The sequence below is a fragment of the Herpailurus yagouaroundi genome, unplaced genomic scaffold, assembly GCF_014898765.1.
Source record: "Herpailurus yagouaroundi ecotype Mexico unplaced genomic scaffold, PumYag 355, whole genome shotgun sequence".
NCBI lineage: Eukaryota > Metazoa > Chordata > Mammalia > Carnivora > Felidae > Herpailurus > Herpailurus yagouaroundi.
In genome coordinates, this window is record NW_024412572.1 from 999,603 (window position 1) to 1,015,084 (window position 15,482).

Below are 15,482 nucleotides of genomic sequence, written 5' to 3' on the forward strand. Positions count from 1 at the left end.
AACAATTGCTTCCTGCTTTTCATTAGATTAATCAAACTGTTTTCTTATTTTAAAAAGTTACTTGTATTTTTGTCTTATGGTGGTGGGTACTCTTAATCTCAGATTCATACTTGTGATTATTGTGTTTACTAATTTGTATTTATTTATTTATTTATTTATTTATTTATTTTTGAGACAGAGAGAGACAGAGCATGAACAGGGGAGGGGCAGAGAGAGAGGGAGACACAGAATCGGAAGCAGGCTCCAGGCTCCGAGCCATCAGCCCAGAGCCCGAGGCGGGGCTCGAACTCACAGACCGTGAGATCGTGACCTGAGTTGAAGTCCGAAGCTTAACCGACTGACCCACCCAGGCGCCCCTGTGTTTACTAATTTCTTAGACATTGTATTGGGATAGACTGTATTATACTGTGAAAAACAGTTATACCAAAACCAAACATGTTTCTTTCTCATGCTGCATATCAATTTCTAGTTGGCTGGGCTCTACCTGACACATGGAGCAGCCACAACGTGGAAAAATGGCAATGACCCTGGAGGAAAGAGCGCTCTGGAGGGTCTCTCATCAGTAGTACATACCTTGACCCAAAAGTGACACATGTCACGTATTACTGGCCAAATGAGCCACAAAGCTCTACTTCTCTTCAGTGACTAAAAAGGAAAATCGTCCCGTATGATCAGAAGACAGTAAACCTAGAATATTTGACAAGCATAAGTAATAACTAACACGCTTCTCAGTGTCTATCTCTACTTCTCCTAAAAGAGACAAGCAATGTTAGCACATTCTTTTTTATCTTTTTTTTTTTTTTATGTTTATTTTTAACATAAAAGAGAGATGGAGTGTGAGCGGGGCAGGAGCAGAGAAAGAGGGACGCACAGAATCCAAAGCAGGCTCCAGGCTCCTTACCTGTCAGCACAGAGCGGTAGGAAACAGGGTTCCAACCAAACCCGGAGATCCTGACGCTTAACTGACTGTCCACTCAGGTGCCCTTTGGTTAGCACGTTCTTAGTTGCTTTTTTGTTTTTTTTGTTTTTTTGTTTTTGCTTTTTACCTCTCTGTGCTCCATGTTGCTATGGTCTGGAATTAACTTTAGACTGTTAACAGAAATTCTTTTAAGAATTTCTTTGGGGGGCGCCTGGGTGGCTCAGTCGGTTGAGCGTCCGGCTTCGGCTTAGGTCATGATCTCACAGTCTGTGAGTTCAAGCCCCGCGTTGGGCTGTGGGCTGACAGCTCAGAGCCTGGAGCCTGCTTCTGATTCTGTGTCTCCCTCTCTCTCTGCCCCTCCCCTGCTCATGCTCTGTCTCTCTCTGTCCCAAAAATAAATAAAACGTTGAAAAAAAAATTAAAAAAAAAAAAAGAATTTCTTTGGTCTTAGGTTTTTCAAGACAACAATGAACTGCACTAAAGGCCTTGGGTCATTTTATAGAACAATAAATTTTATTAAAATGTTTGATTCTCCTCTCTCCTATCTCCGGCAGCACTTGGCTGTATTTGTTCATATGTTTAAGGACCTCTTTGTATTTTCAGTGATAGATTTCTTGGGGTAGAATATTCTTATAATGTTCTTGTATGTAAAAGACCGTTTGGCTGGATATAAATGTTAGATTCCAAGTACTTTTTTAATAGGTAAAAAAAAATATTATTCCACTGTCTTCTTTCACCCAGTGTTACTATTGAGAAAGATAAGGTAAATCAGATTTTTCTTTCTTTGTAGGAGATTTGTTCTTTTTCTCTGGACTCTTTTTAAAAAAAATTTTTTTTTAATATTTATTTATTTTCGAGAGACAGAGTGAGACAAAGTGAGACTGGGGGAGGGGCAGAGAGAGAGGGAGACACAGGATTGGAAACAGGCTCCAGGCTCTGAGCTGTTAGCACAGAGCCTGACACGGGGCTTGAACCCACAGACCGTGAGATCATGACCTGAGTTAAAGTCGGACGCTCAACCGACTGAGCCACCCAGGCACCCCTCTCTGGACTCTTTTAAGATACTCCTTCTACCTTTGGTATTCTTAAGTTATGGTAATTTGTCTTAACATGTAATTTTATCTCTAGCTTTTGTTATGCTCTGAATCCTTTCAATAGCCAAAATTCTGTTCAAAATGATTCATCTTGTGACTTATTTTTCTTTTCATTAGTAAGAACTTCATTAACCAGAAGCTACATAACTCCATTACAGTTTTTCTCTTTTTGTGATGCTGGTGGCCACTGGTGGGGTATTTGATGACTAGATTCATTAATTCACTGGGTCCCAAAATGCTGATATTGTGATTGTATAATTTCCTTGTCATTTACCTGCTGGGATACTTTTAATAAGAGATTCTTCCTCTCAACTATTGTACCAGTAACATTTCATCTAAGAAACACAGGTTATATACTTGATTCTTTCAATTTACTTACCGATTATCAAACATTAGTGCATTTGTTCTCTGTAACTCTGGTAAGGTCGTTCAATTAATTCTTTTTTTTTTTTAAATTTGTTTAAATGTTTATTTATTTCTGAGACAGAGAGAGACAGAGCATGAGAGGGGGAGGGGCAGAGAGAGAGAGAGAGGGAGACACAGAATCCGAAGCAGGCTCCAGGCTCTGAGCTGTCAGCACAGAGCCCGACGCGGGGCTCAAACTCGCAAACTGTGAGATCATGACCTGAGCCGAAGTCGGTCGCTCAACTGACTGAGCCACCCAGGCGCGCCTCAATTAATTCTTATAATGCCATTATAAACTCATGGATTTAAACATTGGATGGGGGGCAATACATTGGAATTCTTCTTTTTTATTATTTTTTTGATTTATTAAAGATCAAATAATATTACTTTTGACCAGAGAAAGACTCTTCAAGTTGACTTCTGAGTATTTCAGACACAATCTTGGAAGTCTTTGATAACTTCCTTGCATTTTGGAGTGATTTGAGGTTCATTCCAGATTCCTTCCCCCAGACATGAAGTCATCTGTTTTTATGAGAAACTTGGCTTTCTCTTAGTGGAAAATAGCATTTCAAGACTACAGTCACCATGTTAAGGATGGTCATTGCTCAGCTGGAAGAAGCTGATTTAAAATTTTTTGATTTTTAAAAATTAATATGTTATGGATATATACTTAAAAAAATTAAAAAAAATTTTTTTCCAACGTTTATTTATTTTTGGGACACAGAGAGACAGAGCATGAACGGGGGAGGGGCAGAGAGAGAGGGAGACACAGAATTGGAAACAGGCTCCAGGCTCTGAGCCATCAGCCCAGAGCCTGACGCGGGGCTCGAACTCACGGACCGCGAGATCGTGACCTGGCTGAAGTCGGACGCTTAACCGACTGCGCCACCCAGGCGCCCCTACTTAAAAAAAATTTAAATGGTAAGTCTTTTTTATTACATGTCATTGCTAATAAATAATATGTGCTTACTAAATACAGACACAAGCCAAATCCCTACCGGATACAAGAAACACTTTCTTTCCCTTTGTTGAGAGACACCTTCACTGACGCCATGAAACCTCGATAATATTACTATCTTATGTTGTCACCCTTAGGCAGTTCTCTCCATTACCTGAAGGCTTCTAAAAGTAATTCTAGGAGAGAGAAAAGTAATTTGAAGAGAAAAGAGAATCTGTTTAGGGAGTAATAAAAACAAACAGAAAACTTTCAGTGAGGATCAATACTTTATTTATTTATTATTTATTTATTTATTCGGGGAGTGATAAAAACAGAAAACTGTCAGTGAGGATCAATGCTACATTTGACTTTCTTAAAAACAATCTTACCCTACAGCTAAGATATGAGGTCATACTCTTTGGCTTACTAAAATATTACAGCTTAAAAACAATTATCCTAAGAAACTGAATCCTTAATCGCTGAAGAAGGTCAAGGAAGAAACCCTGTGTCGGTCTCAGAGCATGGCAGGAGGAAATGAGCAAATGTGGATACCCACCCGCAACGCAGCGCCGAGGACTTCGACTTCACTCTTGCCCTACTTCTCTCGCCTGGCTTTCTCGACTCTCTTACCCTTGTTCAAGTTCAACAACCAGTTGCCACTATTTGAGATACAGCCAAAATTGAGATTCATCCTGGTTTGTTGGTGTTCTAGGCATCGCCATAATATGTGTGGTGCTTCAGTATGTCGGGTGGGCCAGCAGGTCGGCACTAATGGGGTCAGCGGAGGCTCCGACCAGGAAGTCATGTATTTCCAGCCACCTGCCACCAGTCGCGAGCAGGCTGCGGTACACGCCCTGTTTTTCCCTAGGAGCGTCAGACTCTTTGGGATGCCTGAGTGGCTTAGTGGTTAAATGTGTGACTTTGACTCAGGTCCATGATCTTAGTTCGTGGGTTCGAGCCCCACATCAGGCTCTGTGCTGACAGCTCAGAGCCTGGAGTCTGTGTCTCCCCCTCTCTCTGCCCCTCCCCCATTTGTTCTCTCTCTCTCTCTCTCTCTCTCTCTCTCTCTCTCTCTCTGCCAGACTCTTTCGGCACAAACCTGGCCCTCTTTTGCCAGTTGCCTTCCCTTTCCAGGAAGCTCAGGTAGCGCTGCTCAAGGGCTGCAACTATCTCTTTTCTTGCACAATCTGAACCAGTTCCTCTTTCAGAAGCTTCTCTTCTTCTATCAGCTTGCCCCCCCCCCCCCCCCCACCCCCCCGCCCCGAGGATGCAGGCTTCTTATTAACTTGTCGTTCTCCTTCTGCTCCTCTTCAAGTTCCACAAACCAGTGAGCGACTGCATGCCTGCTTTCTGAGATCACGGCGTTGTACTTGGCTTCAAGATCCCGATGGAAAGCGGTCATTCACTGACGGTATCCTTCTCTCTCTTTTTCTCTTTTTGGGATTACCTGGACCAAATCCAATGAAAAGCAGCCAATCACAGCATTGGAACCAACAGGGCGTGATTTCATCTGCTTCCATTGCCTCCATCAGCCCTGAAATTAGGCCAGATATTCCAGTCTGGGGGGTCATTTAAGTTATTCATGGAGATGAACCCTCAGGCCGGAGCACCTGCCCTGGGTCCCTTTGCACCACTGTCCATGGAGTCCTGGATACATACTTTTAACTCAAATTCAGGACTGACCCTGCACTTTAAAATTGTGATGCAAATGTATTTTATTAGCATAACCATATTAATCCTTTCTTCACACCTTTGTCGCTTACACTAAACTTATCCAACAATAGTTGTGCTTAAATTGTTTTCGGAAAGCGATTTGTTATTCATCCGTGTGACTGATTTTCTGGGACTCTGTGCAAAGAGGCTATCGGCAAATGTAGGACCAAATACTTTTTTTTTCTGGAGCATTTAAAAATACTTTATTTTTAGTTCCATAGTCTCTTTCCTCAAAAAAATTAGTTTGTTAATTAATTAATTATTTAGAGAGAGCACAAGCAGGGGAGGGGCAGAGAGGGAGAGGAAGAGAGAGAATCCCAAGCAGGCTCCGCACTATCAGTGCAGAACCCGATGTGGGGCTCAGAACCACCAACGGTGAGATCACGACCTGAGCTGAAATCAAGAGTCAGACGCCCAACTGACTGAGCCACCCAAGCACCCCCAAAATTTACTTAATACTGTAAAATTAAGGTTATTAAGTAATTTAATTAAATTGGGATGTTCCTAGCATTCTATATAGTCCTCTGTTCTTGTTGCCATATGCAGCCATTCAACTTGGGGCCAGTAAAAACCAAATTGGAGGCGTGGTCTCCAGGTGACCCATACTAGTGAAGTCTCCTTTATTCCCTGGGGAATGAATCGTTTCGGTTCCTATCTCCCATCTCTGTGCTGAAATTCACAGACTGTGTCAAGTTGAAGAGAGTTGATAGAGTTGATACAGTAAACTGTGGCAAAGACGCTGGTGGTGCTTGGTGTTAAGTTTTTTGGGTCTTATTTCTGTGAAAAGCTGTGAAAATGGGATCTTTCTTGCCTCCAGAGTCAATATAATAGATATTAGATACCCGAGTGAGTGTGACACTGAACCCTTAATGAGTGTTACGAAAATGCTAAGATCTTCACATGCATTATTTCATTTGAGTCACTTCTGTATGAAATAGGTATCGTCGTAAGTACATTTTACTATTAAGAAAAAAAAATAATGCCAAAGTGTTGATGTCTTGCCCAATAGGTCCAGCAAATTCCTGTCCATCTTCAGGCCTTAGCTCGAACACCAGTCTCCATAATTTTATGATGACTGCTATCTTAGACAGGTGCTAATCTGCTATCCTCTTTTATAGGAGGAAATAGAAGAGAAATGGTGTGAACTATGGAGTTAGCATATAAAAGTCCTGGAAACACTCCCTGGGGATGCTGAACAATCACATCTAGAAAATTGTTTTCATAATTATTACAGTAAAAGAAAGGAGAGGCTTAGACTTCAATCTGTTATGTGGACGGGGGCTGAGGGTTTTAAATAAATCAAGATGATGAGAACTCATCAAGATGATTAGATGATTACGCGATTCTTTTAAGGCAGTGTGGTTTCTCTGAGTCATGCGTTTTCTTACTACAAGTGACGTTCAGAGTTGTGGAGAGTCTCTTGTTAATATCATTTGTTTTCTGAGAATACAGAAGATGGCCAAAAGTAGAATACGGCTTCAGTTCCCCACATGGTCAATCTGGAATATAATGAACAGTGGTACATTTCACTTCAAAGAAATCAGATCACATGTGGGTGGGAGGAAGTGAACACGTTTTAAAGATAGCTTTTTGCCTGCCTGTCTGCAATATAAATGATCTAGTTGTCATGGTCCCCGTGCAATTTTAACTTAATTACTAAGATGATTGCTTGACTCTTCTTTGTGAATTTCCTGACCAATTCAGAACGGGCTAGGTTGGTTCTTTTTTTTTTTTTTTTTTTTTTCTTTTTTTTTTAGGTTGGTTCTTGAAACACTGCAACCATCAGTGGAGTTCAGAGCTGAGCTCACCAGGGTATCAGTGAGTTCTCACTGCTTGGGAAACTGATGGCCTAACCTGGGCCTTATGACCAAAACTTTGGTGGTTTGTTGAAGGCAGCTCTAAAGGATGCAGTTATCACCAGGTGTACCAAGAAAAAAGTGTTCACCATTCAAATTAATTTCAGAATGGTGTCTTATTCAACCTTAAGAGGAATGTATGTAAGAATCTCAGGACTCTTCTTTATGGGACCACCTCCATCGTGAATCTTCAGAGTGGGGTAATTGTAGGATATGCAGGGTTTTTCCAACTAATTTTTGGTGGTACTTCTTTGTATTCATTTATTTATTTTATTTTTTAACTTGCATCCGCGTTCTTTAGCATGTAGTGCAATAATGATTTCAGGAATAGAATCCAGTGATTCATCCCCTACGTATAACACCCAGTGTTCATCCCAACAAGTGTCTTCCTTAATGCCCTTGTTCATTTAGCCCATCCCTCCCCCCACAACCCCTCCAGCAACCCTCACTTTGTTCTCTATATTTAGGAGTCTCTTATGTCTTGCCCACCTCCCTGTTTTTCTTTTTGCTTCCTTTCCCTTATGTTCATCTGTTTTGTATCTTAAATTCCACATATGAGTGAAGTGATATGATATTTGTGTTTCTCTGACTAATTTCACTTAGCATAATACCCTCCAGTTCCATCCACGTAGTTGCAAATGGCAAGACTTCATTCTTTTTGATTACTGAGTAATACTCCATTGTGTGTGTGTGTGTGTATATATATATATATATATATATACACCACATCTTCCTTATCCACTCACCTGTCAATGGACATTTGGGCTTTTTCCATACTTTGGCAATTGTCCGTAGTGCTGTTATAAACATTGGGGTGCATGTGCCCCTTCGAAACAGCACACCGGTATCCTTTGGATAAATTAATTTTTGGTGGTACTTCTAAGTAACTGCCACAATAGTATTTTGTGATCTGTTCGGCAAATACTCACGTAGGCTGCAGCGCTTGGACGCTCAAGCTTGTATGGCAATACAGAATTTAATGTGTAATTCAGAAAACAAACAAGCGTTGTTGATACGAACTATGTCTAGCCCGTGCCTCATCTAATGCTCATTCAGAAAACCTATGTTGCATGTTATGTGAACGTTTTCTCCTGGGGGGTATAAAGTAGCCAAAAATCAGAGTTCCTGTTCTCGTACATATTATATTTGAATGGGATGAAACAGTAATTAAACAAATAAATACATCCTGTATCATATGATAAGTGCTTTGGAGAAACATAAAAACGGGATGAAGAAATAGAGGGTAATGGAGGGATACTGATTTACATAGGAGCTTACTTAGGAAGCCTCTCTGTTAAAGTGACATTTGAGCGGCACCTTCAAGGAAGAAAAAAACTGAGCCAGGCAGACATCCGAGGGGAGGGTCCAGGCTAAGTCATGTTGAAAACAAAGACTCTAAATCTTGAGGATTGCTTCAAATAAAAGGCCACTGTGAGTGGATGTGTTTGCAGGGAGAAGGTCCCTGAGGTAGAGGGGCCAAATCATGTGATACTTTGTAGGCCATGATGAGGAGTTTTAAACGTTATTCTTGGTGAGATAGAAAGCCATTGAAGGCTTTTGACTTGAGGAATGACAAGATTTCAATTTACCGTTAATTTTTTTTTTTTTTTAATTTTCTGGATATGAAGAGACCTGCAGCATAAGACTATTTCAGACAGGACACCAAGAGCTCATTTTTGGACATTGTAAATACGAATTGCCTATGAAGTTTTCAAGTACAGGTATCAGGACTTAATTCTATAAAGTTGAGGCAATGCTCTGCCTTGCAAAAATAAGAACTCAATCTGTATTTCTGGAATGGATAAATAAGTAGATGAGTATTATTTCTCTTTATTTTTATTTTATTTATTTTATTATTTTTTAGATTTTTTTAATTTCTCCCTTTAAAATACTAAAACTTATTTAAAATCATCAGTGCACATGGCACTCCACTCAGGAGGAGAGAAGGTTTACATATACAAATTTTAGAATAAAATGTATAATAGGTTTTAAAAAAAATTTTTTTTAATGTTTATTTATTTTTGAGACAGAGAATGAATGGGGGAGGGTCAGCGAGAGAGCAAGATACAGAATCTGAAGCAGGCTCCAGGCTCTGAGCTGTTAGCACAGAGCCCATCGCAGGGCTTGAACTCATGGACCTCGAGATCATGACCTGAGCCGAAGTCGGACACTCAACCGACTGAGCCACCCAGGCGCCCCTAATAGTTTTTAACAATGACTCTGCTTCTGGATAGAGATTATGAAATACAGTGATTCCAAGCGGAATAGTTTTTATGTTGGATTAGGTGACCCTTGGTGGCAGTGACTATACAGTATAAATCTCTATACAGTGCCTGTCTTATAGCCAAAACCTAAAACTTTTTACTAAGTAAGTGAAATAAATATTTTCCCTAACTTGTGCTTTTGAATTTTTCAGAGAAACTTTTAGTATTCTCTAAAATAATCCCCGTTTTATTGGCTTTCTGTGCATGAATGAAGCAATTTTTAAAATTTTAAAAATTTATTTTATTTTTAAGAGTTTCTTTAGTTATTTTGAGAGCAAGAGAGGGCATAAGCAGGGGCAGAGAGAGAGGGAGAGAGAGAATTTCAAGCAGGGGGCTTGATCTCACCAGCTGTGAGATCATGACCTGATCCCAAGTCAAGAATCAGATGCTTAACTGACTGAGCCACCCGGCACCCTGAAGCAATTTTGTTTTTAAATGCAATTTTGGGGTTTTTTTGCCTTCTAAAATTGAGGTGTTTCTGTAATTTAGTTTGTACCTATGAGGTTTAAAAGGGGGAATATTCGGGATGCAAATCACTGATTTTATTCTTTGTTATCAAATACAAAACAGAATTTATAAGGAGAAAGGTGTAGCTTGATTAAACCAAGAATCCTTACTTATTTAAACATTTTAATTGTCTTTTGTGCAAAGTGATCCAATCGAAAGATTTTGAGGTATCTATAACATAATGCCAGGGTGGGTACATGTAGGAAACAATGTGTTTTATTAAGATTTTTCGGGGCGCCTGGGTGGCGCAGTCGGTTGAGCGTCCGACTTCAGCCAGGTCACGATCTCGCGGTTCGTGAGTTCGAGCCCCGCGTCAGGCTCTGGGCTGATGGCTCGGAGCCTGGAGCCTGTTTCCGATTCTGTGTCTCTCCTTCTCTCTGCCCCTCCCCCGTTCATGCTCTGTCTCTCTCTGTCCCAAAAATAAATAAAAACGTTGAAAAAAAAATTTAAAAAAAAAAAAAGATTTTTCTTTGTTTTCATATAATTTGGAGTTTATAGTTATAATGTACAGGGTTTTTTTTTTTAAATTGAATTATAAATTTAAAATTAGACCACTCTCCAGTAAAATCCAATAAAATAAAATTGCCACACATTAAAGAGATGTATGATACAATGTTTAATTACTCCCTAAAAGATTTTATGTTGGGGCACCTGGGTGGCTCAGTTGGTTGAGTGTCTAACTCTTGATTTCAACCCTGGTCATGATCCCAGGGTCGTGGGGTTGAGTCCCATGTCGGCTTCCACACTGGGCATCGAGCCTGCTTAAGATTCTCTCTGCCATTCCCTCTACTGATTGAACACTCATTCTCTCTCTCTCTTTAAAAGAAAAAAAAAAAGATTTTATGCTGCCTTTGTCCAACTGGCTAATAATACGGATGTGCAGGGGCTTAAGCTGAGCCTTTTCACTTATCTAATTAGGCTTGTCTTTTCTAGGACAGAATAGATTCAGAATACGTAAATATGACATATGTGTTTATTGAATAATAAAAATAATTTTCTGCCTTATCATTTTTATGTAGTTTTCTGCTCTATGAGTTTATATATTTTATAATCTCTATCTCCATGGCACTTGTGAAGTGGAAATGAAGTCAACCTGATTGCGAATAGGTATGGTAGCAGAGCCTTGGATGTGTTGAGGATGTTTTCCCAAAGCACTGTTTACTGTGACAATTACATCTCTGGACACAAATAAAAATTTTATTATTGTTACTATTAGTATTTTAAATGTTTATTTATTGGGGCGCCTGGGTGGCTCAGTCGGTTAAGCGTCCGACTTCGGCTCAGGTCATGATCTCGCGGTCTGTGAGTTTAAGTCCTGCGTCAGGCTCTGTGCTGATGGCTCAGAGCCTGAAGCCTGTTTCAGATTCTGTGTCTCCCTCTCTCTCTGACCCTCCCCCGTTCATGCTCTGTCTCTCTCTGTCTCAAAAATAAATAAATGTTAAAAACAAAATAAATAAATGTTGATTTATTTATTTTGGGGGTGGAGGGACGGAGAGAGGGAGAGAGAGAATCTCAAGCATGCTCTGCATTGTCAACATGGAGCCTGACGTGAGGCTTGAACCCATGAACTGTGAGATCACGACCCGGGCCCAAATCAAGAGTCTGACACTTAACTGACTGAGCCACCCAGGTGCCCCACAAATGCAAATTTTAATATTCCTTCATGCTCGGTTGCTTCTTGCTACTTTCGGCCCACCTAGCTGACCTTTTGGGATTTTGATACCTGACTCTGTCGTGGAAAGATTAACCTTTTCCAGTCCACTTTCTGGCATCTCAAAATTTTCTGACTAGTATACACTACAGTCAAGTAAATAAGCGAACCGTAAGCTGTGCATATTTTCTAAGACGATCTTTGGGCAATGGGAAACACGGAGGTGAGTTGGGATGTTCAGGGCTATCCTCCTTAGCTCTCTGCTGTCTCTTTTCTTTTCACATTTGTCCACCGAGAGCTTGGTAATCACGTTTGTGAATACCCAACTCTCTCTTCCTTTGTCTCTACTTGGTCTAGGCTGTACAATCCAAGTCTGTCTCAAGGATTCGGAGTATGAACTGTGGGACACACGGCCTGGTTTTAGGAATCAAACCTTGTTGACCGCAGAGCCCTAGGTTTAAGATCCAAATACGCTCGTGTCTGTGATCCCTCCAAGCTTTCTTGGTTCACACTTAGGGAAACGTGCTTGTTCATCTCCTTCTTGGATTCTGTGAAATGCATGAACAGCCATCTTATACACTTATTTTTCTCTGGGAGTTTTTAGTAGGATTCTTTCTATCATTGGCAAATGAAAAACCTTAACCTAATATACAGGTTATACAGACAATACAAAGTAGGAAAAGACCAATCTAGGAAGGATTAGAATGGAATATAAAAATATACAGTGGTTTGGGGGAATAGTTACAACCTGAAAATGGAAATTAAGTGTGTGCTACACTCTGAAAGAAATATAAGTGTAAGTGTCTACTGTCTGTTTCCAGTGGATTTCATCTTCCGGTGGTAGACCACAGCACTCATGGGAAGAAAAGTGGTTTTTACTGTTGGTCTAGGCGTATTCACTCATAACCACTTCTGGTTTACTCTGGCCTGTCTGACCTCCAAGAAGCACGCTGCCCCAGATTAGTGCTCTTTTTTTTTTTTTTTTAATTATTTATTTCCTGCTTTAAAAAAAAAAATTTTTTAATGTTTATTTATTACTGAGAGACAGAGAGAGACAGAGCATGAGCAGGGGGAGAGCAGACACAGAATCTGAAGCAGGCTCCAGGCACAGAGCCTGACGTGGGGCTCAAACTCACAAACCGCGAGATCATGACCTGAGCCGAAGTCAGACCCTTAACCGACTGAGCCACCCACGTGCCCCCAGATTAGTGCTCTTTACTTACTCCACCAAAGAGGAAGCTGCGGGTTCCCATTGAGTCATTGGATTGTTGCCGTTGTTTCCATCCTGTTTGCCCATGTTGGTTTCCTCATCATCATTGTTGGTGTACATCGTTCCTCTCTCTGCCTCTTGCGCACTCTTTTCTTCTCCTTCTTCTCCTCCTCCTCCTCCTCCTCTTTCTTCTTCTCCTCCTCCTCCTCCTTCTTTTTTTATGATTCCCCTGTTTGATTTTCATACTAAACATGTCCTGATTTCTTGTTAGTCCTTTTAAGAAAATTTTAGTGTTTATTTATTTTTGAGAGAGAGAGAGACAGAGTATGAGCAGGGGAGGGGCAGAGAGAGAGGGAGACACAGAATCCGAAGCAGGCTCCAGGCTCTGAGCTGTCAGCACACAGCCCAACGCGGGGCTTGAACTCATGGACCTCAAGATCGTGACCTGAGCTGAAGTCGGATGCTTAACCGACTGAGCCACCCAGGCGCCCCCTTTTATTTTTAATTTTTTTTTTTTAACGTGTTGACATTCACTTTCTATGTATACTACCGCTATGATCAAGTGCCCATGTTTTGTACAGAGGTCAACCCTAGTCAACAAACTTTTACATGATCACCACTCTTTTGGGCCAAAAGATGGGCTAAGATTATGTTTCCTTCTCTATAGGTCCCATGTCTTGATTCTGATTTGTTTAGAGGGGATTGCTCCTTTCACTAAGGTCAAATGGATTCTATTTGCTTAGATCCCATTAGGTATTTTATTTTTGTTTTAATGTTTATTTATTTTGAGAATGAGAGAGAACGAGTGCGTGTGCGAAAGCAGGGGAAGGACAGAGAGAGAGGAGAGAGAGAATCCCAAGCGGGATCCGTGCTGTCAGCGCAGAGCCCGATGTGGGGTGCCACCTCCGGAACCGTGAGATCATGACCTGAGCCAAAATCAAGAGTCAGACCCTTAGCTAACTGAGCCACCCAGCTGCCCCACCGTAAGTTATTTTAACTCAAGCTGCGTGTTAATTTGCTTCCTAATTGAACTCTAGTTTCTCATGTAGCTCCCCCCACTCCCGGCATGGCCAATTGCTTTTTCTTGGATAACCTATTTCTTTTATGCCCTTATTTTTCAACCCTTCTAATTAACGTGTCTCTTACACGGCACTCAGCTTTAATTTGGTTTTCTCAGTGCCCTTCTTCTGCTGCCCCATAGTGGACCCGTTCCTCTTCTCAGTAACCACCCAAGGACTTCCCTGGTTGACTCTCCTGGTTACAGCTACTGTTTCTTGTATACTGCGTCTTTCTCTTTGTTGCTGTGGGTATGTCTCTTTGTCTGCCAACTTAAATGTGCAAATCACTGCACATTTTTCAGTAAAAATAAATCTGCTTCTGAGACTCTGGTGCCCAGCCTGGCGGGTAGGAAATTCGGTCTCCGTCGTGTTGGGCCTTCGTTCCCCCCACTGCAATTACAGGAAGACCCAAGAAGCTTACGTGATGTCCAGTAAAAGAGAGAGGGACTCTTGATCTTCAGTGCATCTTCAGTGGGGTCACCAATTCTTGTCCCAATGTTCCAGCCTGTGTGGGATCTGGGTGGTGGATGGCATCAGATTTTCTGTGACAATAGTCCAGTTTCTCTGGATGAACTCAACCGTTATTCTTCTCTGAGGTCTATCCACTTTGGAGATCTTTGTCAGGAGGCAGTGTCTAAGTTCTCAGGGTTACTGGAATTTGACAACTTTTGTTCATGTCAAAGTCTTTGAAAATCTTCCTAAGACTCTACCTCTTTATGTGCCCTTTAATTTTTTTTTTTAATGTTTTGTTTATTTTTGAGACAGAGAGAGACAGAGCATAAGCAGGGGAGGGGCAGAGAGAGAGGGAGACACAGAATCCGAAGCAGGCTCCAGGCTCTGAGCTGTCAGCACACAGCCCGACGCGGGGCTCGAACTCACAGAACGCGAGATCGTGACCTGAGCTGAGGTCGGCCCGTTAACCGACTGAGCCACCCAGGTGCCCCTTTATGTGCCCTTTAGATTAATCACTCCAAGTATCACCATCTTCCGAAAAACAAAGGATAAAAGGGATAGTGTTCATTACGAGGAACTTTTTCTTTTTGGCCCCGTAACACAGACCTTCCCTGAGGTGAGAAAACATAGGCCTGCTGACCGATGAAGGTATAATTTCATTTATTTCTAGCAAACCAGTTACGGTGATAAGAAGTCACACCTCAGCTTCATTTCTTTCTTTAGAGGAGATCTGTATTTTGTTTTTCTCTCTGGAAGAGTGTAGATTCCTTTCTTAATACTTTGAGTCTGTGAGCATGAGTTTGTCATTTTTATGTTCTCCCTTTCATAACATTGTCTTAGAACAAGGAAGGAGAGAAATATCTTGTAAAATACTGAGTCTCTGTCACATTCGAAAGGGACCCTGTATCATCTGATTGGTGAGTCATTTACTGACTATGCAACTTCATATTGTTCTCTGAATCTCCCGGCACGTGGTGGGAAAATGGTGGGGCAGACAACTCCTACTCACCTTCTCAGTCATTCCCTCCTTCCTCCTCATCCCTACGCCAGCCCCAGACTGGGCTATGTCCTCTCATTTTTCTTCTTTACGATCCAGGAATTCTTCTTGGGCAATATTCATTAAATATATAAGTATTTGTTGAAAATGATTTTCTGTAAGGCAAGGTCAACACTAGAAAGGCAGGTAATTTGGACCTATTTTGCCCACTGCCTTTTCCCCAGGGCCTGGGGAAAGTTTCTGGTACATAACAGGCACGTTGTGGAATTAGTGAAAGGAGTAGAGGCTTTCTAAATATTTGCACCTAGGGGCGCCTGGGTGGCTCAGTTGGTTAAGCATCAGACTCTTCTGTGTGTGTGTGTGTGTGTGTGTGTGTGTATTTAATATTGGTTTTTTAGAGAGGGGGGCTGAGGGAGAG

The 15,482-nt window shown here is 41.3% G+C and overlaps 1 protein-coding gene and 1 pseudogene across 1 annotated transcript in view; one reads left to right on the plus strand and one right to left on the minus strand.

The window, feature by feature from the left end:
• Positions 1-4,092: 4,092 nt before the first annotated feature.
• Positions 4,093-4,939, minus strand: LOC121021936 (coiled-coil domain-containing protein 127-like; annotated as a pseudogene).
• CLEC4D (C-type lectin domain family 4 member D) overlaps positions 4,682-15,482 on the plus strand; it is a 31,484-nt gene continuing 20,683 nt past the window's right edge. The window contains exons 1-2 of the mRNA XM_040462736.1: positions 4,682-4,766; positions 8,553-8,609. The gene's annotated coding sequence lies outside the window, so the exon portion shown is untranslated. The remainder of the gene's footprint in view (positions 4,767-8,552; positions 8,610-15,482) is intronic.